Genomic DNA, 23,436 nt, shown 5'->3' on the forward strand with positions numbered 1-23,436 from the left:
AAAGCACAGAGCCCCAGATTTTATGTGGTCCTGGAGAGCTTGCAGAGCACTGGGGAAAGGCAGGCAGAGAATTCCCTGCTAGCACCTTCTCTGTGCCTGGAAGCTGAAGTGTTCACATTGCTTGGCAGAATCGCTTTTGTGCAGAAAACAGTAACACTTGTTCAGAACGAAAGAAAGCATAGAGCCCCAGATTTTATGTTGTCCTGGAGAGCTTGCAGAGCACTGGGGAAAGGCAGGCAGAGAATTCCCTGCTAGCACCTTCTCTGTGCCTGGGAAGCAGAAGTGTTCACATTGCTTCGCAGAATCGCTTTTGTGTAGAAAACAGTAACACTTGTTCAGAACGAAAGAAAGCACAGAGCCCCAGATTTTATGTGGTCCTGGAGAGCTTGCAGAGCACTGGGGAAAGGCAGGCAGAGAATTCCCTGCTAGCACCTTCTCTGTGCCTGGGAAGCAGAAGTGTTCACATTGCTTCGCAGAATCGCTTTTGTGCAGAAAACAGTAACACTTGTTCAGAACGAAAGAAAGCACAGAGCCCCAGATTTTATGTTGTCCTGGAGAGCTTGCAGAGCACTGGGGAAAGGCAGGCAGAGAATTCCCTGCTAGCACCTTCTCTGTGCCTGGGAAGCAGAAGTGTTCACATTGCTTGGCAGAATCGCTTTTGTGCAGAAAACAGTAACACTTGTTCAGAACGAAAGAAAGCACAGAGCCCCAGATTTGTTGTTGTCCTGGAGAGCTTGCAGAGCACTGGGGAAAGGCAGGCAGAGAATTCCCTGCTAGCACCTTCTCTGTGCCTGGGAAGCAGAAGTGTTCACATTGCTTGGCAGAATCGCTTTTGTGCAGAAAACACTAACACTTGTTCAGAACGAAAGAAAGCACAGAGCCCCAGATTTGTTGTTGTCCTGGAGAGCTTGCAGAGCACTGGGGAAAGGCAGGCAGAGAATTCCCTGCTAGCACCTTCTCTGTGCCTGGGAAGCACAAGTGTTCACATTGCTTCGCAGAATCGCTTTTGTGCAGAAAACAGTAACACTTGTTCAAAATGAAAGAAAGCACAGAGCCCCAGATTTGTTGTTGTCCTGGAGAGCTTGCAGAGCACTGGGGAAAGGCAGGCAGAGAATTCCCTGCTAGCACCTTCTCTGTGCCTGGGAAGCAGAAGTGTTCACATTGCTTCGCAGAATCGCTTTTGTGCAGAAAACAGTAACACTTGTTCAGAACGAAAGAAAGCACAGAGCCCCAGATTTGTTGTTGTCCTGGAGAGCTTGCAGAGCACTGGGGAAAGGCAGGCACAGAATTCCCTGCTAGCACCTTCTCTGTGCCTGGGAAGCAGAAGTGTTCACATTGCTTGGCAGAATCGCTTTTGTGCAGAAAACAGTAACACTTGTTCAAAATGAAAGAAAGCACAGAGCCCCAGATTTGTTGTTGTCCTGGAGAGCTTGCAGAGCACTGGGGAAAGGCAGGCAGAGAATTCCCTGCTAGCACCTTCTCTGTGCCTGGGAAGCAGAAGTGTTCACATTGCTTCGCAGAATCGCTTTTGTGCAGAAAACAGTAACACTTGTTCAGAACGAAAGAAAGCACAGAGCCCCAGATTTGTTGTTGTCCTGGAGAGCTTGCAGAGCACTGGGGAAAGGCAGGCAGAGAATTCCCTGCTAGCACCTTCTCTGTGCCTGGGAAGCAGAAGTGTTCACATTGCTTGGCAGAATCGCTTTTGTGCAGAAAACAGTAACACTTGTTCAGAACGAAAGAAAGCACAGAGCCCCAGATTTTATGTTGTCCTGGAGAGCTTGCAGAGCACTGGGGAAAGGCAGGCAGAGAATTCCCTGCTAGCACCTTCTCTGTGCCTGTTCACATTGCTTGGCAGAATCGCTTTTGTGCAGAAAACAGTAACACTTGTTCAGAACGAAAGAAAGCACAGAGCCCCAGATTTTATGTTGTCCTGGAGAGCTTGCAGAGCACTGGGGAAAGGCAGGCAGAGAATTCCCTGCTAGCACCTTCTCTGTGCCTGGGAAGCAGAACTGTTCACATTGCTTCGCAGAATCGCTTTTGTGCAGAAAACAGTAACACTTGTTCAGAACGAAAGAAAGCACAGAGCCCCAGATTTTATGTTGTCCTGGAGAGCTTGCAGAGCACTGGGGAAAGGCAGGCAGAGAATTCCCTGCTAGCACCTTCTCTGTGCCTGTTCACATTGCTTGGCAGAATCGCTTTTGTGCAGAAAACAGTAACACTTGTTCAGAACGAAAGAAAGCACAGAGCCCCAGATTTGTTGTTGTCCTGGAGAGCTTGCAGAGCACTGGGGAAAGGCAGGCAGAGAATTCCCTGCTAGCACCTTCTCTGTGCCTGGGAAGCAGAAGTGTTCACATTGCTTGGCAGAATCGCTTTTGTGCAGAAAACACTAACACTTGTTCAGAACGAAAGAAAGCACAGAGCCCCAGATTTGTTGTTGTCCTGGAGAGCTTGCAGAGCACTGGGGAAAGGCAGGCAGAGAATTCCCTGCTAGCACCTTCTCTGTGCCTGGGAAGCAGAAGTGTTCACATTGCTTCGCAGAATCGCTTTTGTGCAGAAAACAGTAACACTTGTTCAGAACGAAAGAAAGCACAGAGCCCCAGATTTTATGTTGTCCTGGAGAGCTTGCAGAGCACTGGGGAAAGGCAGGCAGAGAATTCCCTGCTAGCACCTTCTCTGTGCCTGGGAAGCAGAAGTGTTCACATTGCTTGGCAGAATCGCTTTTGTGCAGAAAACAGTAACACTTGTTCAGAACGAAAGAAAGCACAGAGCCCCAGATTTGTTGTTGTCCTGGAGAGCTTGCAGAGCACTGGGGAAAGGCAGGCAGAGAATTCCCTGCTAGCACCTTCTCTGTGCCTGGGAAGCAGAAGTGTTCACATTGCTTCGCAGAATCGCTTTTGTGCAGAAAACAGTAACACTTGTTCAGAACGAAAGAAAGCACAGAGCCCCAGATTTGTTGTTGTCCTGGAGAGCTTGCAGAGCACTGGGGAAAGGCAGGCAGAGAATTCCCTGCTAGCACCTTCTCTGTGCCTGGGAAGCAGAAGTGTTCACATTGCTTCGCAGAATCGCTTTTGTGCAGAAAACAGTAACACTTGTTCAGAACGAAAGAAAGCACAGAGCCCCAGATTTTATGTTGTCCTGGAGAGCTTGCAGAGCACTGGGGAAAGGCAGGCAGAGAATTCCCTGCTAGCACCTTCTCTGTGCCTGGGAAGCACAAGTGTTCACATTGCTTCGCAGAATCGCTTTTGTGCAGAAAACAGTAACACTTGTTCAGAACGAAAGAAAGCACAGAGCCCCAGATTTTATGTTGTCCTGGAGAGCTTGCAGAGCACTGGGGAAAGGCAGGCAGAGAATTCCCTGCTAGCACCTTCTCTGTGCCTGGGAAGCAGAAGTGTTCACATTGCTTGGCAGAATCGCTTTTGTGCAGAAAACAGTAACACTTGTTCAGAACGAAAGAAAGCACAGAGCCCCAGATTTTATGTTGTCCTGGAGAGCTTGCAGAGCACTGGGGAAAGGCAGGCAGAGAATTCCCTGCTAGCACCTTCTCTGTGCCTGGGAAGCAGAAGTGTTCACATTGCTTGGCAGAATCGCTTTTGTGCAGAAAACAGTAACACTTGTTCAGAACGAAAGAAAGCACAGAGCCCCAGATTTTATGTTGTCCTGGAGAGCTTGCAGAGCACTGGGGAAAGGCAGGCAGAGAATTCCCTGCTAGCACCTTCTCTGTGCCTGGGAAGCAGAAGTGTTCACATTGCTTCGCAGAATCGCTTTTGTGCAGAAAACAGTAACACTTGTTCAGAACGAAAGAAAGCACAGAGCCCCAGATTTTATATTGTCCTGGAGAGCTTGCAGAGCACTGGGGAAAGGCAGGCAGAGAATTCCCTGCTAGCACCTTCTCTGTGCCTGGAAGCTGAAGTGTTCACATTGCTTGGCAGAATCGCTTTTGTGCAGAAAACAGTAACACTTGTTCAGAACGAAAGAAAGCATAGAGCCCCAGATTTTATGTTGTCCTGGAGAGCTTGCAGAGCACTGGGGAAAGGCAGGCAGAGAATTCCCTGCTAGCACCTTCTCTGTGCCTGTTCACATTGCTTGGCAGAATCGCTTTTGTGCAGAAAACAGTAACACTTGTTCAGAACGAAAGAAAGCACAGAGCCCCAGATTTTATGTTGTCCTGGAGAGCTTGCAGAGCACTGGGGAAAGGCAGGCAGAGAATTCCCTGCTAGCACCTTCTCTGTGCCTGTTCACATTGCTTGGCAGAATCGCTTTTGTGCAGAAAACAGTAACACTTGTTCAGAACGAAAGAAAGCACAGAGCCCCAGATTTTATGTTGTCCTGGAGAGCTTGCAGAGCACTGGGGAAAGGCAGGCAGAGAATTCCCTGCTAGCACCTTCTCTGTGCCTGGGAAGCAGAAGTGTTCACATTGCTTGGCAGAATCGCTTTTGTGCAGAAAACAGTAAAAATTGTTCAGAACGAAAGAAAGCACAGAGCCCCAGATTTTATGTTGTCCTGGAGAGCTTGCGGAGCACTGGGGAAAGGCAGGCAGAGAATTCCCTGCTAGCACCTTCTCTGTGCCTGGGAAGCACAAGTGTTCACATTGCTTGGCAGAATCGCTTTTGTGCAGAAAACAGTAACACTTGTTCAGAACGAAAGAAAGCACAGAGACCCAGATTTTATGTTGTCCTGGAGAGCTTGCAGAGCACTGGGGAAAGGCAGGCAGAGAATTCCCTGCTAGCACCTTCTCTGTGCCTGGGAAGCAGAAGTGTTCACATTGCTTGGCAGAATCGCTTTTGTGCAGAAAACAGTAACACTTGTTCAGAACGAAAGAAAGCACAGAGCCCCAGATTTTATGTTGTCCTGGAGAGCTTGCAGAGCACTGGGGAAAGGCAGGCAGAGAATTCCCTGCTAGCACCTTCTCTGTGCCTGGAAGCTGAAGTGTTCACATTGCTTGGCAGAATCGCTTTTGTGCAGAAAACAGTAACACTTGTTCAGAACGAAAGAAAGCATAGAGCCCCAGATTTTATGTTGTCCTGGAGAGCTTGCAGAGCACTGGGGAAAGGCAGGCAGAGAATTCCCTGCTAGCACCTTCTCTGTGCCTGTTCACATTGCTTGGCAGAATCGCTTTTGTGCAGAAAACAGTAACACTTGTTCAGAACGAAAGAAAGCACAGAGCCCCAGATTTTATGTTGTCCTGGAGAGCTTGCAGAGCACTGGGGAAAGGCAGGCAGAGAATTCCCTGCTAGCACCTTCTCTGTGCCTGTTCACATTGCTTGGCAGAATCGCTTTTGTGCAGAAAACAGTAACACTTGTTCAGAACGAAAGAAAGCACAGAGCCCCAGATTTGTTGTTGTCCTGGAGAGCTTGCAGACCACTGGGGAAAGGCAGGCAGAGAATTCCCTGCTAGCACCTTCTCTGTGCCTGGGAAGCAGAAGTGTTCACATTGCTTGGCAGAATCGCTTTTGTGCAGAAAACAGTAAAAATTGTTCAGAACGAAAGAAAGCACAGAGCCCCAGATTTTATGTTGTCCTGGAGAGCTTGCGGAGCACTGGGGAAAGGCAGGCAGAGAATTCCCTGCTAGCACCTTCTCTGTGCCTGGGAAGCACAAGTGTTCACATTGCTTCGCAGAATCGCTTTTGTGCAGAAAACAGTAACACTTGTTCAGAACGAAAGAAAGCACAGAGCCCCAGATTTTATGTGGTCCTGGAGAGCTTGCAGAGCACTGGGGAAAGGCAGGCAGAGAATTCCCTGCTAGCACCTTCTCTGTGCCTGGGAAGCAGAAGTGTTCACATTGCTTCGCAGAATCGCTTTTGTGCAGAAAACAGTAACACTTGTTCAGAACGAAAGAAAGCACAGAGCCCCAGATTTTATGTTGTCCTGGAGAGCTTGCAGAGCACTGGGGAAAGGCAGGCAGAGAATTCCCTGCTAGCACCTTCTCTGTGCCTGGGAAGCAGAAGTGTTCACATTGCTTGGCAGAATCGCTTTTGTGCAGAAAACAGTAACACTTGTTCAGAACGAAAGAAAGCACAGAGCCCCAGATTTGTTGTTGTCCTGGAGAGCTTGCAGAGCACTGGGGAAAGGCAGGCAGAGAATTCCCTGCTAGCACCTTCTCTGTGCCTGGGAAGCAGAAGTGTTCACATTGCTTGGCAGAATTGCTTTTGTGCAGAAAACAGTAACACTTGTTCAAAATGAAAGAAAGCACAGAGCCCCAGATTTGTTGTTGTCCTGGAGAGCTTGCAGAGCACTGGGGAAAGGCAGGCAGAGAATTCCCTGCTAGCACCTTCTCTGTGCCTGGGAAGCAGAAGTGTTCACATTGCTTGGCAGAATCGCTTTTGTGCAGAAAACAGTAACACTTGTTCAGAACGAAAGAAAGCACAGAGCCCCAGATTTTATGTTGTCCTGGAGAGCTTGCAGAGCACTGGGGAAAGGCAGGCACAGAATTCCCTGCTAGCACCTTCTCTGTGCCTGGGAAGCAGAAGTGTTCACATTGCTTGGCAGAATCGCTTTTGTGCAGAAAACAGTAACACTTGTTCAAAATGAAAGAAAGCACAGAGCCCCAGATTTGTTGTTGTCCTGGAGAGTTTGCAGAGCACTGGGGAAAGGCAGGCAGAGAATTCCCTGCTAGCACCTTCTCTGTGCCTGGGAAGCAGAAGTGTTCACATTGCTTCGCAGAATCGCTTTTGTGCAGAAAACAGTAACACTTGTTCAGAACGAAAGAAAGCACAGAGCCCCAGATTTTATGTTGTCCTGGAGAGCTTGCAGAGCACTGGGGAAAGGCAGGCAGAGAATTCCCTGCTAGCACCTTCTCTGTGCCTGGGAAGCAGAAGTGTTCACATTGCTTCGCAGAATCGCTTTTGTGCAGAAAACAGTAACACTTGTTCAGAACGAAAGAAAGCACAGAGCCCCAGATTTGTTGTTGTCCTGGAGAGCTTGCAGACCACTGGGGAAAGGCAGGCAGAGAATTCCCTGCTAGCACCTTCTCTGTGCCTGGGAAGCAGAAGTGTTCACATTGCTTGGCAGAATCGCTTTTGTGCAGAAAACAGTAACACTTGTTCAGAACGAAAGAAAGCACAGAGCCCCAGATTTGTTGTTGTCCTGGAGAGCTTGCAGAGCACTGGGGAAAGGCAGGCAGAGAATTCCCTGCTAGCACCTTCTCTGTGCCTGGGAAGCAGAAGTGTTCACATTGCTTCGCAGAATCGCTTTTGTGCAGAAAACAGTAACACTTGTTCAGAACGAAAGAAAGCACAGAGCCCCAGATTTTATATTGTCCTGGAGAGCTTGCAGAGCACTGGGGAAAGGCAGGCAGAGAATTCCCTGCTAGCACCTTCTCTGTGCCTGTTCACATTGCTTGGCAGAATCGCTTTTGTGCAGAAAACAGTAACACTTGTTCAGAACGAAAGAAAGCACAGAGCCCCAGATTTTATGTTGTCCTGGAGAGCTTGCAGAGCACTGGGGAAAGGCAGGCAGAGAATTCCCTGCTAGCACCTTCTCTGTGCCTGGGAAGCAGAAGTGTTCACATTGCTTGGCAGAATCGCTTTTGTGCAGAAAACACTAACACTTGTTCAGAACGAAAGAAAGCACAGAGCCCCAGATTTTATGTTGTCCTGGAGAGCTTGCGGAGCACTGGGGAAAGGCAGGCAGAGAATTCCCTGCTAGCACCTTCTCTGTGCCTGGGAAGCAGAAGTGTTCACATTGCTTCGCAGAATCGCTTTTGTGCAGAAAACAGTAACACTTGTTCAGAACGAAAGAAAGCACAGAGCCCCAGATTTTATGTTGTCCTGGAGAGCTTGCAGAGCACTGGGGAAAGGCAGGCAGAGAATTCCCTGCTAGCACCTTCTCTGTGCCTGGGAAGCAGAAGTGTTCACATTGCTTCGCAGAATCGCTTTTGTGCAGAAAACAGTAACACTTGTTCAAAATGAAAGAAAGCACAGAGCCCCAGATTTTATGTTGTCCTGGAGAGCTTGCAGAGCACTGGGGAAAGGCAGGCAGAGAATTCCCTGCTAGCACCTTCTCTGTGCCTGGGAAGCAGAAGTGTTCACATTGCTTGGCAGAATCGCTTTTGTGCAGAAAACAGTAACACTTGTTCAGAACGAAAGAAAGCACAGAGCCCCAGATTTGTTGTTGTCCTGGAGAGCTTGCAGAGCACTGGGGAAAGGCAGGCACAGAATTCCCTGCTAGCACCTTCTCTGTGCCTGGGAAGCAGAAGTGTTCACATTGCTTGGCAGAATCGCTTTTGTGCAGAAAACAGTAACACTTGTTCAGAACGAAAGAAAGCACAGAGCCCCAGATTTTATATTGTCCTGGAGAGCTTGCAGAGCACTGGGGAAAGGCAGGCAGAGAATTCCCTGCTAGCACCTTCTCTGTGCCTGGAAGCTGAAGTGTTCACATTGCTTGGCAGAATCGCTTTTGTGCAGAAAACAGTAACACTTGTTCAGAACGAAAGAAAGCATAGAGCCCCAGATTTTATGTTGTCCTGGAGAGCTTGCAGAGCACTGGGGAAAGGCAGGCAGAGAATTCCCTGCTAGCACCTTCTCTGTGCCTGTTCACATTGCTTGGCAGAATCGCTTTTGTGCAGAAAACAGTAACACTTGTTCAGAACGAAAGAAAGCACAGAGCCCCAGATTTTATGTTGTCCTGGAGAGCTTGCAGAGCACTGGGGAAAGGCAGGCAGAGAATTCCCTGCTAGCACCTTCTCTGTGCCTGTTCACATTGCTTGGCAGAATCGCTTTTGTGCAGAAAACAGTAACACTTGTTCAGAACGAAAGAAAGCACAGAGCCCCAGATTTTATGTTGTCCTGGAGAGCTTGCAGAGCACTGGGGAAAGGCAGGCAGAGAATTCCCTGCTAGCACCTTCTCTGTGCCTGGGAAGCAGAAGTGTTCACATTGCTTGGCAGAATCGCTTTTGTGCAGAAAACAGTAAAAATTGTTCAGAACGAAAGAAAGCACAGAGCCCCAGATTTTATGTTGTCCTGGAGAGCTTGCGGAGCACTGGGGAAAGGCAGGCAGAGAATTCCCTGCTAGCACCTTCTCTGTGCCTGGGAAGCACAAGTGTTCACATTGCTTCGCAGAATCGCTTTTGTGCAGAAAACAGTAACACTTGTTCAGAACGAAAGAAAGCACAGAGCCCCAGATTTGTTGTTGTCCTGGAGAGCTTGCAGAGCACTGGGGAAAGGCAGGCAGAGAATTCCCTGCTAGCACCTTCTCTGTGCCTGGGAAGCAGAAGTGTTCACATTGCTTGGCAGAATCGCTTTTGTGCAGAAAACAGTAACACTTGTTCAGAACGAAAGAAAGCACAGAGCCCCAGATTTTATGTGGTCCTGGAGAGCTTGCAGAGCACTGGGGAAAGGCAGGCAGAGAATTCCCTGCTAGCACCTTCTCTGTGCCTGGAAGCTGAAGTGTTCACATTGCTTGGCAGAATCGCTTTTGTGCAGAAAACAGTAACACTTGTTCAGAACGAAAGAAAGCATAGAGCCCCAGATTTTATGTTGTCCTGGAGAGCTTGCAGAGCACTGGGGAAAGGCAGGCAGAGAATTCCCTGCTAGCACCTTCTCTGTGCCTGGGAAGCAGAAGTGTTCACATTGCTTCGCAGAATCGCTTTTGTGTAGAAAACAGTAACACTTGTTCAGAACGAAAGAAAGCACAGAGCCCCAGATTTTATGTGGTCCTGGAGAGCTTGCAGAGCACTGGGGAAAGGCAGGCAGAGAATTCCCTGCTAGCACCTTCTCTGTGCCTGGGAAGCAGAAGTGTTCACATTGCTTCGCAGAATCGCTTTTGTGCAGAAAACAGTAACACTTGTTCAGAACGAAAGAAAGCACAGAGCCCCAGATTTTATGTTGTCCTGGAGAGCTTGCAGAGCACTGGGGAAAGGCAGGCAGAGAATTCCCTGCTAGCACCTTCTCTGTGCCTGGGAAGCAGAAGTGTTCACATTGCTTGGCAGAATCGCTTTTGTGCAGAAAACAGTAACACTTGTTCAGAACGAAAGAAAGCACAGAGCCCCAGATTTGTTGTTGTCCTGGAGAGCTTGCAGAGCACTGGGGAAAGGCAGGCAGAGAATTCCCTGCTAGCACCTTCTCTGTGCCTGGGAAGCAGAAGTGTTCACATTGCTTGGCAGAATCGCTTTTGTGCAGAAAACACTAACACTTGTTCAGAACGAAAGAAAGCACAGAGCCCCAGATTTGTTGTTGTCCTGGAGAGCTTGCAGAGCACTGGGGAAAGGCAGGCAGAGAATTCCCTGCTAGCACCTTCTCTGTGCCTGGGAAGCACAAGTGTTCACATTGCTTCGCAGAATCGCTTTTGTGCAGAAAACAGTAACACTTGTTCAAAATGAAAGAAAGCACAGAGCCCCAGATTTGTTGTTGTCCTGGAGAGCTTGCAGAGCACTGGGGAAAGGCAGGCAGAGAATTCCCTGCTAGCACCTTCTCTGTGCCTGGGAAGCAGAAGTGTTCACATTGCTTCGCAGAATCGCTTTTGTGCAGAAAACAGTAACACTTGTTCAGAACGAAAGAAAGCACAGAGCCCCAGATTTGTTGTTGTCCTGGAGAGCTTGCAGAGCACTGGGGAAAGGCAGGCACAGAATTCCCTGCTAGCACCTTCTCTGTGCCTGGGAAGCAGAAGTGTTCACATTGCTTGGCAGAATCGCTTTTGTGCAGAAAACAGTAACACTTGTTCAAAATGAAAGAAAGCACAGAGCCCCAGATTTGTTGTTGTCCTGGAGAGCTTGCAGAGCACTGGGGAAAGGCAGGCAGAGAATTCCCTGCTAGCACCTTCTCTGTGCCTGGGAAGCAGAAGTGTTCACATTGCTTCGCAGAATCGCTTTTGTGCAGAAAACAGTAACACTTGTTCAGAACGAAAGAAAGCACAGAGCCCCAGATTTGTTGTTGTCCTGGAGAGCTTGCAGAGCACTGGGGAAAGGCAGGCAGAGAATTCCCTGCTAGCACCTTCTCTGTGCCTGGGAAGCAGAAGTGTTCACATTGCTTGGCAGAATCGCTTTTGTGCAGAAAACAGTAACACTTGTTCAGAACGAAAGAAAGCACAGAGCCCCAGATTTTATGTTGTCCTGGAGAGCTTGCAGAGCACTGGGGAAAGGCAGGCAGAGAATTCCCTGCTAGCACCTTCTCTGTGCCTGTTCACATTGCTTGGCAGAATCGCTTTTGTGCAGAAAACAGTAACACTTGTTCAGAACGAAAGAAAGCACAGAGCCCCAGATTTTATGTTGTCCTGGAGAGCTTGCAGAGCACTGGGGAAAGGCAGGCAGAGAATTCCCTGCTAGCACCTTCTCTGTGCCTGGGAAGCAGAACTGTTCACATTGCTTCGCAGAATCGCTTTTGTGCAGAAAACAGTAACACTTGTTCAGAACGAAAGAAAGCACAGAGCCCCAGATTTTATGTTGTCCTGGAGAGCTTGCAGAGCACTGGGGAAAGGCAGGCAGAGAATTCCCTGCTAGCACCTTCTCTGTGCCTGTTCACATTGCTTGGCAGAATCGCTTTTGTGCAGAAAACAGTAACACTTGTTCAGAACGAAAGAAAGCACAGAGCCCCAGATTTGTTGTTGTCCTGGAGAGCTTGCAGAGCACTGGGGAAAGGCAGGCAGAGAATTCCCTGCTAGCACCTTCTCTGTGCCTGGGAAGCAGAAGTGTTCACATTGCTTGGCAGAATCGCTTTTGTGCAGAAAACACTAACACTTGTTCAGAACGAAAGAAAGCACAGAGCCCCAGATTTGTTGTTGTCCTGGAGAGCTTGCAGAGCACTGGGGAAAGGCAGGCAGAGAATTCCCTGCTAGCACCTTCTCTGTGCCTGGGAAGCAGAAGTGTTCACATTGCTTCGCAGAATCGCTTTTGTGCAGAAAACAGTAACACTTGTTCAGAACGAAAGAAAGCACAGAGCCCCAGATTTTATGTTGTCCTGGAGAGCTTGCAGAGCACTGGGGAAAGGCAGGCAGAGAATTCCCTGCTAGCACCTTCTCTGTGCCTGGGAAGCAGAAGTGTTCACATTGCTTGGCAGAATCGCTTTTGTGCAGAAAACAGTAACACTTGTTCAGAACGAAAGAAAGCACAGAGCCCCAGATTTGTTGTTGTCCTGGAGAGCTTGCAGAGCACTGGGGAAAGGCAGGCAGAGAATTCCCTGCTAGCACCTTCTCTGTGCCTGGGAAGCAGAAGTGTTCACATTGCTTCGCAGAATCGCTTTTGTGCAAAAACAGTAACACTTGTTCAGACGAAAGAAAGCACAGAGCCCCAGATTTGTTGTTGTCCTGGAGAGCTTGCATGAGCACTGGGGAAAGGCAGGCAGAGAATTCCTGCTAGCACCTTCTCTGTGCCTGGAAGCAGAAGTGTTCACATTGCTTCGCAGAATCGCTTTTGTGCAGAAAACAGTAACACTTGTTCAGAACGAAAGAAAGCACAGAGCCCCAGATTTTATGTTGTCCTGGAGAGCTTGCAGAGCACTGGGGAAAGGCAGGCAGAGAATTCCCTGCTAGCACCTTCTCTGTGCCTGGGAAGCACAAGTGTTCACATTGCTTCGCAGAATCGCTTTTGTGCAGAAAACAGTAACACTTGTTCAGAACGAAGAAAGCACAGAGCCCCAGATTTTATGTTGTCCTGGAGAGCTTGCAGAGCACTGGGGAAAGGCAGGCAGAGAATTCCCTGCTAGCACCTTCTCTGTGCCTGGGAAGCAGAGTGTTCACATTGCTTGGCAGAATCGCTTTTGTGCAGAAAACAGTAACACTTGTTCAGAACGAAAGAAAGCACAGAGCCCCAGATTTTATGTTGTCCTGGAGAGCTTGCAGAGCACTGGGAAAGGCAGGCAGAGAATTCCCTGCTAGCACCTTCTCTGTGCCTGGAAGCAGAAGTGTTCACATTCGCTTGGCAGAATCGCTTTTGTGCAGAAAACAGTAACACTTGTTCAGAACGAAAGAAAGCACAGAGCCCCAGATTTTATGTTGTCCTGGAGAGCTTGCAGAGCACTGGGGAAAGCAGGCAGAGAATTCCCTGCTAGCACCTTCTCTGTGCCTGGGAAGCAGAAGTGTTCACATTGCTTCGCAGAAATCGCTTTTGTGCAGAAAACAGTAACACTTGTTCAGAACGAAAGAAAGCACAGAGCCCCAGATTTTATATTGTCCTGGAGAGCTTGCAGAGCACTGGGGAAAGGCAGGCAGAGAATTCCCTGCTAGCACCTTCTCTGTGCCTGGAAGCTGAAGTGTCACATTGCTTGCAGAATCGCTTTTGTGCAGAAAACAGTAACACTTGTTCAGAACGAAAGAAAGCATAGAGCCCCAGATTTTATGTTGTCCTGTGAGAGCTTGCAGAGCACTGGGGAAAGGCAGGCAGAGAATTCCCTGCTAGCACCTCTCTGTGCCTGTTCACATTGCTTGGCAGAATCGCTTTTGTGCAGAAAACAGTAACACTTGTTCAGAACGAAAGAAAGCACAGAGCCCCAGATTTTATGTTGTCCTGGAGAGCTTGCAGAGCACTGGGGAAAGGCAGGCAGAGAATTCCCTGCTAGCACCTTCTCTGTGCCTGTTCACATTGCTTGGCAGAATCGCTTTTGTGCAGAAAACAGTAACACTTGTTCAGAACGAAAGAAAGCACAGAGCCCCAGATTTTATGTTGTCCTGGAGAGCTTGCAGAGCACTGGGGAAAGGCAGGCAGAGAATTCCCTGCTAGCACCTTCTCTGTGCCTGGGAAGCAGAAGTGTTCACATTGCTTGGCAGAATCGCTTTTGTGCAGAAAACAGTAAAATTGTTCAGACGAAAGAAAGCACAGAGCCCCAGATTTTATGTTGTCCTGGAGAGCTTGCGGAGCACTGGGGAAAGGCAGGCAGAGAATTCCCTGCTAGCACCTTCTCTGTGCCTGGGAAGCACAAGTGTTCACATTGCTTGCAGAATCGCTTTTGTGCAGAAAACAGTAACACTTGTTCAGAACGAAAGAAAGCACAGAGACCCAGATTTTATGTTGTCCTGGAGAGCTTGCAGAGCACTGGGGAAAGGCAGGCAGAGAATTCCCTGCTAGCACCTTCTCTGTGCCTGGGAAGCAGAAGTGTTCACATTGCTTGGCAGAATCGCTTTTGTGCAGAAAACAGTAACACTTGTTCAGAACGAAAGAAAGCACAGAGCCCCAAGATTTTATGTTGTCCTGGAGAGCTTGCAGAGCACTGGGGAAAGGCAGGCAGAGAATTCCCTGCTAGCACCTTCTCTGTGCCTGGAAGCTGAAGTGTTCACATTGCTTGGCAGAATCGCTTTTGTGCAGAAAACAGTAACACTTGTTCAGAACGAAAGAAAGCATAGAGCCCCAGATTTATGTTGTCCTGGAGAGCTTGCAGAGCACTGGGGAAAGGCAGGCAGAGAATTCCCTGCTAGCACCTTCTCTGTGCTGTTCACATTGCTTGGCAGAATCGCTTTTGTGCAGAAAACAGTAACACTTGTTCAGAACGAAAGAAAGCACAGAGCCCCAGATTTTATGTTGTCCTGGAGAGCTTGCAGAGCACTGGGGAAAGGCAGGCAGAGAATTCCCTGCTAGCACCTTCTCTGTGCCTGTTTCACATTGCTTGCAGAATCGCTTTTGTGCAGAAAACAGTAACACTTGTTCAGAACGAAAGAAAGCACAGAGCCCCAGATTTGTTGTTGTCCTGGAGAGCTTGCAGACCACTGGGGAAAGGCAGGCAGAGAATTCCCTGCTAGCACCTTCTCTGTGCCTGGGAAGCAGAAGTGTTCACATTGCTTGGCAGAATCGCTTTTGTGCAGAAAACAGTAAAAAATTGTTCAGAACGAAAGAAAGCACAGAGCCCCAGATTTTATGTTGTCCTGGAGAGCTTGCGGAGCACTGGGGAAAGGCAGGCAGAGGCAATTCCCTGCTAGCACCTTCTCTGTGCCTGGGAAGCACAAGTGTTCACATTGCTTCGCAGAATCGCTTTTGTGCAGAAAACAGTAACACTTGTTCAGAACGAAAGAAAGCACAGAGCCCCAGAATTTATGTTTGGTCCTGGAGAGCTTGCAGAGCACTGGGGAAAGGCAAAAGGCAGGCAGAGAATTCCCTGCTAGCACCTTCTCTGTGCCTGGGAAGCAGAAGTGTTCACATTGCTTCGCAGAATCGCTTTTGTGCAGAAAACAGTAACACTTGTTCAGAACGAAAGAAAGCACAGAGCCCCAGATTTTATGTTGTCCTGGAGAGCTTGCAGAGCACTGGGGAAAGGCAGGCAGAGAATTCCCTGCTAGCACCTTCTCTGTGCCTGGGAAGCAGAAGTGTTCACATTGCTTGGCAGAATCGCTTTTGTGCAGAAAACAGTAACACTTGTTCAGAACGAAAGAAAGCACAGAGCCCCAGATTTGTTGTTGTCCTGGAGAGCTTGCAGAGCACTGGGGAAAGGCAGGCAGAGAATTCCCTGCTAGCACCTTCTCTGTGCCTGGGAAGCAGAAGTGTTCACATTGCTTGGCAGAATTGCTTTTGTGCAGAAAACAGTAACACTTGTTCAAAATGAAAGAAAGCACAGAGCCCCAGATTTGTTGTTGTCCTGGAGAGCTTGCAGAGCACTGGGGAAAGGCAGGCAGAGAATTCCCTGCTAGCACCTTCTCTGTGCCTGGGAAGCAGAAGTGTTCACATTGCTTGGCAGAATCGCTTTTGTGCAGAAAACAGTAACACTTGTTCAGAACGAAAGAAAGCACAGAGCCCCAGATTTTATGTTGTCCTGGAGAGCTTGCAGAGCACTGGGGAAAGGCAGGCACAGAATTCCCTGCTAGCACCTTCTCTGTGCCTGGGAAGCAGAAGTGTTCACATTGCTTGGCAGAATCGCTTTTGTGCAGAAAACAGTAACACTTGTTCAAAATGAAAGAAAGCACAGAGCCCCAGATTTGTTGTTGTCCTGGAGAGTTTGCAGAGCACTGGGGAAAGGCAGGCAGAGAATTCCCTGCTAGCACCTTCTCTGTGCCTGGGAAGCAGAAGTGTTCACATTGCTTCGCAGAATCGCTTTTGTGCAGAAAACAGTAACACTTGTTCAGAACGAAAGAAAGCACAGAGCCCCAGATTTTATGTTGTCCTGGAGAGCTTGCAGAGCACTGGGGAAAGGCAGGCAGAGAATTCCCTGCTAGCACCTTCTCTGTGCCTGGGAAGCAGAAGTGTTCACATTGCTTCGCAGAATCGCTTTTGTGCAGAAAACAGTAACACTTGTTCAGAACGAAAGAAAGCACAGAGCCCCAGATTTGTTGTTGTCCTGGAGAGCTTGCAGACCACTGGGGAAAGGCAGGCAGAGAATTCCCTGCTAGCACCTTCTCTGTGCCTGGGAAGCAGAAGTGTTCACATTGCTTGGCAGAATCGCTTTTGTGCAGAAAACAGTAACACTTGTTCAGAACGAAAGAAAGCACAGAGCCCCAGATTTGTTGTTGTCCTGGAGAGCTTGCAGAGCACTGGGGAAAGGCAGGCAGAGAATTCCCTGCTAGCACCTTCTCTGTGCCTGGGAAGCAGAAGTGTTCACATTGCTTCGCAGAATCGCTTTTGTGCAGAAAACAGTAACACTTGTTCAGAACGAAAGAAAGCACAGAGCCCCAGATTTTATATTGTCCTGGAGAGCTTGCAGAGCACTGGGGAAAGGCAGGCAGAGAATTCCCTGCTAGCACCTTCTCTGTGCCTGTTCACATTGCTTGGCAGAATCGCTTTTGTGCAGAAAACAGTAACACTTGTTCAGAACGAAAGAAAGCACAGAGCCCCAGATTTTATGTTGTCCTGGAGAGCTTGCAGAGCACTGGGGAAAGGCAGGCAGAGAATTCCCTGCTAGCACCTTCTCTGTGCCTGGGAAGCAGAAGTGTTCACATTGCTTGGCAGAATCGCTTTTGTGCAGAAAACACTAACACTTGTTCAGAACGAAAGAAAGCACAGAGCCCCAGATTTTATGTTGTCCTGGAGAGCTTGCGGAGCACTGGGGAAAGGCAGGCAGAGAATTCCCTGCTAGCACCTTCTCTGTGCCTGGGAAGCAGAAGTGTTCACATTGCTTCGCAGAATCGCTTTTGTGCAGAAAACAGTAACACTTGTTCAGAACGAAAGAAAGCACAGAGCCCCAGATTTTATGTTGTCCTGGAGAGCTTGCGGAGCACTGGGGAAAGGCAGGCAGAGAATTCCCTGCTAGCACCTTCTCTGTGCCTGGAAGCTGAAGTGTTCACATTGCTTCGCAGAATCGCTTTTGTGCAGAAAACAGTAACACTTGTTCAGAACGAAAGAAAGCACAGAGCCCCAGATTTTATGTTGTCCTGGAGAGCTTGCAGAGCACTGGGGAAAGGCAGGCAGAGAATTCCCTGCTAGCACCTTCTCTGTGCCTGTTCACATTGCTTGGCAGAATCGCTTTTGTGCAGAAAACAGTAACACTTGTTCAGAACGAAAGAAAGCACAGAGCCCCAGATTTTATGTTGTCCTGGAGAGCTTGCGGAGCACTGGGGAAAGGCAGGCAGAGAATTCCCTGCTAGCACCTTCTCTGTGCCTGGAAGCTGAAGTGTTCACATTGCTTGGCAGAATCGCTTTTGTGCAGAAAACAGTAACACTTGTTCAGAACGAAAGAAAGCACAGAGCCCCAGATTTTATGTTGTCCTGGAGAGCTTGCAGAGCACTGGGGAAAGGCAGGCAGAGAATTCCCTGCTAGCACCTTCTCTGTGCCTGGGAAGCAGAAGTGTTCACATTGCTTCGCAGAATCGCTTTTGTGCAGAAAACAGTAACACTTGTTCAGAACGAAAGAAAGCACAGAGCCCCAGATTTTATGTTGTCCTGGAGAGCTTGCAGAGCACTGGGGAAAGGCAGGCAGAGAATTCCCTGCTAGCACCTTCTCTGTGCCTGGGAAGCAGAAGTGTTCACATTGCTTCGCAGAATCGCTTTTGTGCAGAAAACAGTAACACTTGTTCAGAACGAAAGAAAGCACAGAGCCCCAGATTTGTTGTTGTCCTGGAGAGCTTGCAGAGCACTGGGGAAAGGCAGGCAGAGAATTCCCTGCTAGCACCTTCTCTGTGCCTGTTCACATTGCTTGGCAGAATCGCTTTTGTGCAGAAAACAGTAACACTTGTTCAGAACGAAAGAAAGCACAGAGCCCCAGATTTGTTGTTGTCCTGGAGAGCTTGCAGAGCACTGGGGAAAGGCAGGCAGAGAATTCCCTGCTAGCACCTTCTCTGTGCCTGGGAAGCAGAAGTGTTCACATTGCTTGGCAGAATCGCTTTTGTGCAGAAAACAGTAACACTTGTTCAGAACGAAAGAAAGCACAGAGCCCCAGATTTTATGTTGTCCTGGAGAGCTTGCAGACCACTGGGGAAAGGCAGGCAGAGAATTCCCTGCTAGCACCTTCTCTGTGCCTGGGAAGCAGAAGTGTTCACATTGCTTGGCAGAATCGCTTTTGTGCAGAAAACAGTAACACTTGTTCAAAATGAAAGAAAGCACAGAGCCCCAGATTTGTTGTTGTCCTGGAGAGCTTGCAGAGCACTGGGGAAAGGCAGGCAGAGAATTCCCTGCTAGCACCTTCTCTGTGCCTGGGAAGCAGAAGTGTTCACATTGCTTCGCAGAATCGCTTTTGTGCAGAAAACAGTAACACTTGTTCAGAACGAAAGAAAGCACAGAGCCCCAGATTTTATATTGTCCTGGAGAGCTTGCAGAGCACTGGGGAAAGGCAGGCAGAGAATTCCCTGCTAGCACCTTCTCTGTGCCTGGGAAGCAGAAGTGTTCACATTGCTTGGCAGAATCGCTTTTGTGCAGAAAACACTAACACTTGTTCAGAACGAAAGAAAGCACAGAGCCCCAGATTTTATGTTGTCCTGGAGAGCTTGCGGAGCACTGGGGAAAGGCAGGCAGAGAATTCCCTGCTAGCACCTTCTCTGTGCCTGGGAAGCAGAAGTGTTCACATTGCTTCGCAGAATCGCTTTTGTGCAGAAAACAGTAACACTTGTTCAGAACGAAAGAAAGCACAGAGCCCCAGATTTTATGTTGTCCTGGAGAGCTTGCGGAGCACTGGGGAAAGGCAGGCAGAGAATTCCCTGCTAGCACCTTCTCTGTGCCTGGAAGCAGAAGTGTTCACATTGCTTGGCAGAATCGCTTTTGTGCAGAAAACAGTAACACTTGTTCAGAACGAAAGAAAGCACAGAGCCCCAGATTTTATGTTGTCCTGGAGAGCTTGCAGAGCACTGGGGAAAGGCAGGCAGAGAATTCCCTGCTAGCACCTTCTCTGTGCCTGTTCACATTGCTTGGCAGAATCGCTTTTGTGCAGAAAACAGTAACACTTGTTCAGAACGAAAGAAAGCACAGAGCCCCAGATTTTATGTTGTCCTGGAGAGCTTGCGGAGCACTGGGGAAAGGCAGGCAGAGAATTCCCTGCTAGCACCTTCTCTGTGCCTGGAAGCTGAAGTGTTCACATTGCTTGGCAGAATCGCTTTTGTGCAGAAAACAGTAACACTTGTTCAGAACGAAAGAAAGCACAGAGCCCCAGATTTTATGTTGTCCTGGAGAGCTTGCAGAGCACTGGGGAAAGGCAGACAGAGAATTCCCTGCTAGCACCTTCTCTGTGCCTGGGAAGCAGAAGTGTTCACATTGCTTGGCAGAATCGCTTTTGTGCAGAAAACAGTAACACTTGTTCAGAACGAAAGAAAGCACAGAGCCCCAGATTTTATGTTGTCCTGGAGAGCTTGCAGAGCACTGGGGAAAGGCAGGCAGAGAATTCCCTGCTAGCACCTTCTCTGTGCCTGGGAAGCAGAAGTGTTCACATTGCTTCGCAGAATCGCTTTTGTGCAGAAAACAGTAACACTTGTTCAAAATGAAAGAAAGCACAGAGCCCCAGATTTGTTGTTGTCCTGGAGAGCTTGCAGAGCACTGGGGAAAGGCAGGCAGAGAATTCCCTGCTAGCACCTTCTCTGTGCCTGGGAAGCAGAAGTGTTCACATTGCTTGGCAGAATCGCTTTTGTGCAGAAAACAGTAACACTTGTTCAGAACGAAAGAAAGCACAGAGCCCCAGATTTTATGTTGTCCTGGAGAGCTTGCAGAGCACTGGGGAAAGGCAGGCACAGAATTCCCTGCTAGCACCTTCTCTGTGCCTGGGAAGCAGAAGTGCTCACATTGCTTGGCAGAATCGCTTTTGTGCAGAAAACACTAACACTTGTTCAGAACGAAAGAAAGCACAGAGCCCCAGATTTGTTGTTGTCCTGGAGAGCTTGCAGAGCACTGGGGAAAGGCAGGCAGAGAATTCCCTGCTAGCACCTTCTCTGTGCCTGGGAAGCAGAAGTGTTCACATTGCTTGGCAGAATCGCTTTTGTGCAGAAAACAGTAACACTTGTTCAGAACGAAAGAAAGCACAGAGCCCCAGATTTTATATTGTCCTGGAGAGCTTGCAGAGCACTGGGGAAAGGCAGGCAGAGAATTCCCTGCTAGCACCTTCTCTGTGCCTGGAAGCTGAAGTGTTCACATTGCTTGGCAGAATCGCTTTTGTGCAGAAAACAGTAACACTTGTTCAGAACGAAAGAAAGCATAGAGCCCCAGATTTTATGTTGTCCTGGAGAGCTTGCAGAGCACTGGGGAAAGGCAGGCAGAGAATTCCCTGCTAGCACCTTCTCTGTGCCTGTTCACATTGCTTGGCAGAATCGCTTTTGTGCAGAAAACAGTAACACTTGTTCAGAACGAAAGAAAGCACAGAGCCCCAGATTTTATGTTGTCCTGGAGAGCTTGCAGAGCACTGGGGAAAGGCAGGCAGAGAATTCCCTGCTAGCACCTTCTCTGTGCCTGTTCACATTGCTTGGCAGAATCGCTTTTGTGCAGAAAACAGTAACACTTGTTCAGAACGAAAGAAAGCACAGAGCCCCAGATTTTATGTTGTCCTGGAGAGCTTGCAGAGCACTGGGGAAAGGCAGGCAGAGAATTCCCTGCTAGCACCTTCTCTGTGCCTGGGAAGCAGAAGTGTTCACATTGCTTGGCAGAATCGCTTTTGTGCAGAAAACAGTAAAAATTGTTCAGAACGAAAGAAAGCACAGAGCCCCAGATTTTATGTTGTCCTGGAGAGCTTGCGGAGCACTGGGGAAAGGCAGGCAGAGAATTCCCTGCTAGCACCTTCTCTGTGCCTGGGAAGCACAAGTGTTCACATTGCTTCGCAGAATCGCTTTTGTGCAGAAAACAGTAACACTTGTTCAGAACGAAAGAAAGCACAGAGCCCCAGATTTGTTGTTGTCCTGGAGAGCTTGCAGAGCACTGGGGAAAGGCAGGCAGAGAATTCCCTGCTAGCACCTTCTCTGTGCCTGGGAAGCAGAAGTGTTCACATTGCTTGGCAGAATCGCTTCTGTGCAGAAAACAGTAACACTTGTTCAGAACGAAAGAAAGCACAGAGCCCCAGATTTTATGTGGTCCTGGAGAGCTTGCAGAGCACTGGGGAAAGGCAGGCAGAGAATTCCCTGCTAGCACCTTCTCTGTGCCTGGAAGCTGAAGTGTTCACATTGCTTGGCAGAATCGCTTTTGTGCAGAAAACAGTAACACTTGTTCAGAACGAAAGAAAGCATAGAGCCCCAGATTTTATGTTGTCCTGGAGAGCTTGCAGAGCACTGGGGAAAGGCAGGCAGAGAATTCCCTGCTAGCACCTTCTCTGTGCCTGGGAAGCAGAAGTGTTCACATTGCTTCGCAGAATCGCTTTTGTGCAGAAAACAGTAACACTTGTTCAGAACGAAAGAAAGCACAGAGCCCCAGATTTTATGTGGTCCTGGAGAGCTTGCAGAGCACTGGGGAAAGGCAGGCAGAGAATTCCCTGCTAGCACCTTCTCTGTGCCTGGGAAGCAGAAGTGTTCACATTGCTTCGCAGAATCGCTTTTGTGCAGAAAACAGTAACACTTGTTCAGAACGAAAGAAAGCACAGAGCCCCAGATTTTATGTTGTCCTGGAGAGCTTGCAGAGCACTGGGGAAAGGCAGGCAGAGAATTCCCTGCTAGCACCTTCTCTGTGCCTGGGAAGCAGAAGTGTTCACATTGCTTGGCAGAATCGCTTTTGTGCAGAAAACAGTAACACTTGTTCAGAACGAAAGAAAGCACAGAGCCCCAGATTTGTTGTTGTCCTGGAGAGCTTGCAGACCACTGGGGAAAGGCAGGCAGAGAATTCCCTGCTAGCACCTTCTCTGTGCCTGGGAAGCAGAAGTGTTCACATTGCTTGGCAGAATCGCTTTTGTGCAGAAAACACTAACACTTGTTCAGAACGAAAGAAAGCACAGAGCCCCAGATTTGTTGTTGTCCTGGAGAGCTTGCAGAGCACTGGGGAAAGGCAGGCAGAGAATTCCCTGCTAGCACCTTCTCTGTGCCTGGGAAGCACAAGTGTTCACATTGCTTCGCAGAATCGCTTTTGTGCAGAAAACAGTAACACTTGTTCAAAATGAAAGAAAGCACAGAGCCCCAGATTTGTTGTTGTCCTGGAGAGCTTGCAGAGCACTGGGGAAAGGCAGGCAGAGAATTCCCTGCTAGCACCTTCTCTGTGCCTGGGAAGCAGAAGTGTTCACATTGCTTCGCAGAATCGCTTTTGTGCAGAAAACAGTAACACTTGTTCAGAACGAAAGAAAGCACAGAGCCCCAGATTTGTTGTTGTCCTGGAGAGCTTGCAGAGCACTGGGGAAAGGCAGGCACAGAATTCCCTGCTAGCACCTTCTCTGTGCCTGGGAAGCAGAAGTGTTCACATTGCTTGGCAGAATCGCTTTTGTGCAGAAAACAGTAACACTTGTTCAAAATGAAAGAAAGCACAGAGCCCCAGATTTGTTGTTGTCCTGGAGAGCTTGCAGAGCACTGGGGAAAGGCAGGCAGAGAATTCCCTGCTAGCACCTTCTCTGTGCCTGGGAAGCAGAAGTGTTCACATTGCTTCGCAGAATCGCTTTTGTGCAGAAAACAGTAACACTTGTTCAGAACGAAAGAAAGCACAGAGCCCCAGATTTTATGTTGTCCTGGAGAGCTTGCAGAGCACTGGGGAAAGGCAGGCAGAGAATTCCCTGCTAGCACCTTCTCTGTGCCTGGGAAGCAGAAGTGTTCACATTGCTTCGCAGAATCGCTTTTGTGCAGAAAACAGTAACACTTGTTCAGAACGAAAGAAAGCACAGAGCCCCAGATTTGTTGTTGTCCTGGAGAGCTTGCAGACCACTGGGGAAAGGCAGGCAGAGAATTCCCTGCTAGCACCTTCTCTGTGCCTGGGAAGCAGAAGTGTTCACATTGCTTGGCAGAATCGCTTTTGTGCAGAAAACAGTAACACTTGTTCAGAACGAAAGAAAGCACAGAGCCCCAGATTTTATGTTGTCCTGGAGAGCTTGCAGAGCACTGGGGAAAGGCAGGCAGAGAATTCCCTGCTAGCACCTTCTCTGTGCCTGTTCACATTGCTTGGCAGAATCGCTTTTGTGCAGAAAACAGTAACACTTGTTCAGAACGAAAGAAAGCACAGAGCCCCAGATTTTATGTTGTCCTGGAGAGCTTGCAGAGCACTGGGGAAAGGCAGGCAGAGAA

This window comes from Strix uralensis, chromosome 29 (genome assembly GCF_047716275.1).
Source record: "Strix uralensis isolate ZFMK-TIS-50842 chromosome 29, bStrUra1, whole genome shotgun sequence".
NCBI lineage: Eukaryota > Metazoa > Chordata > Aves > Strigiformes > Strigidae > Strix > Strix uralensis.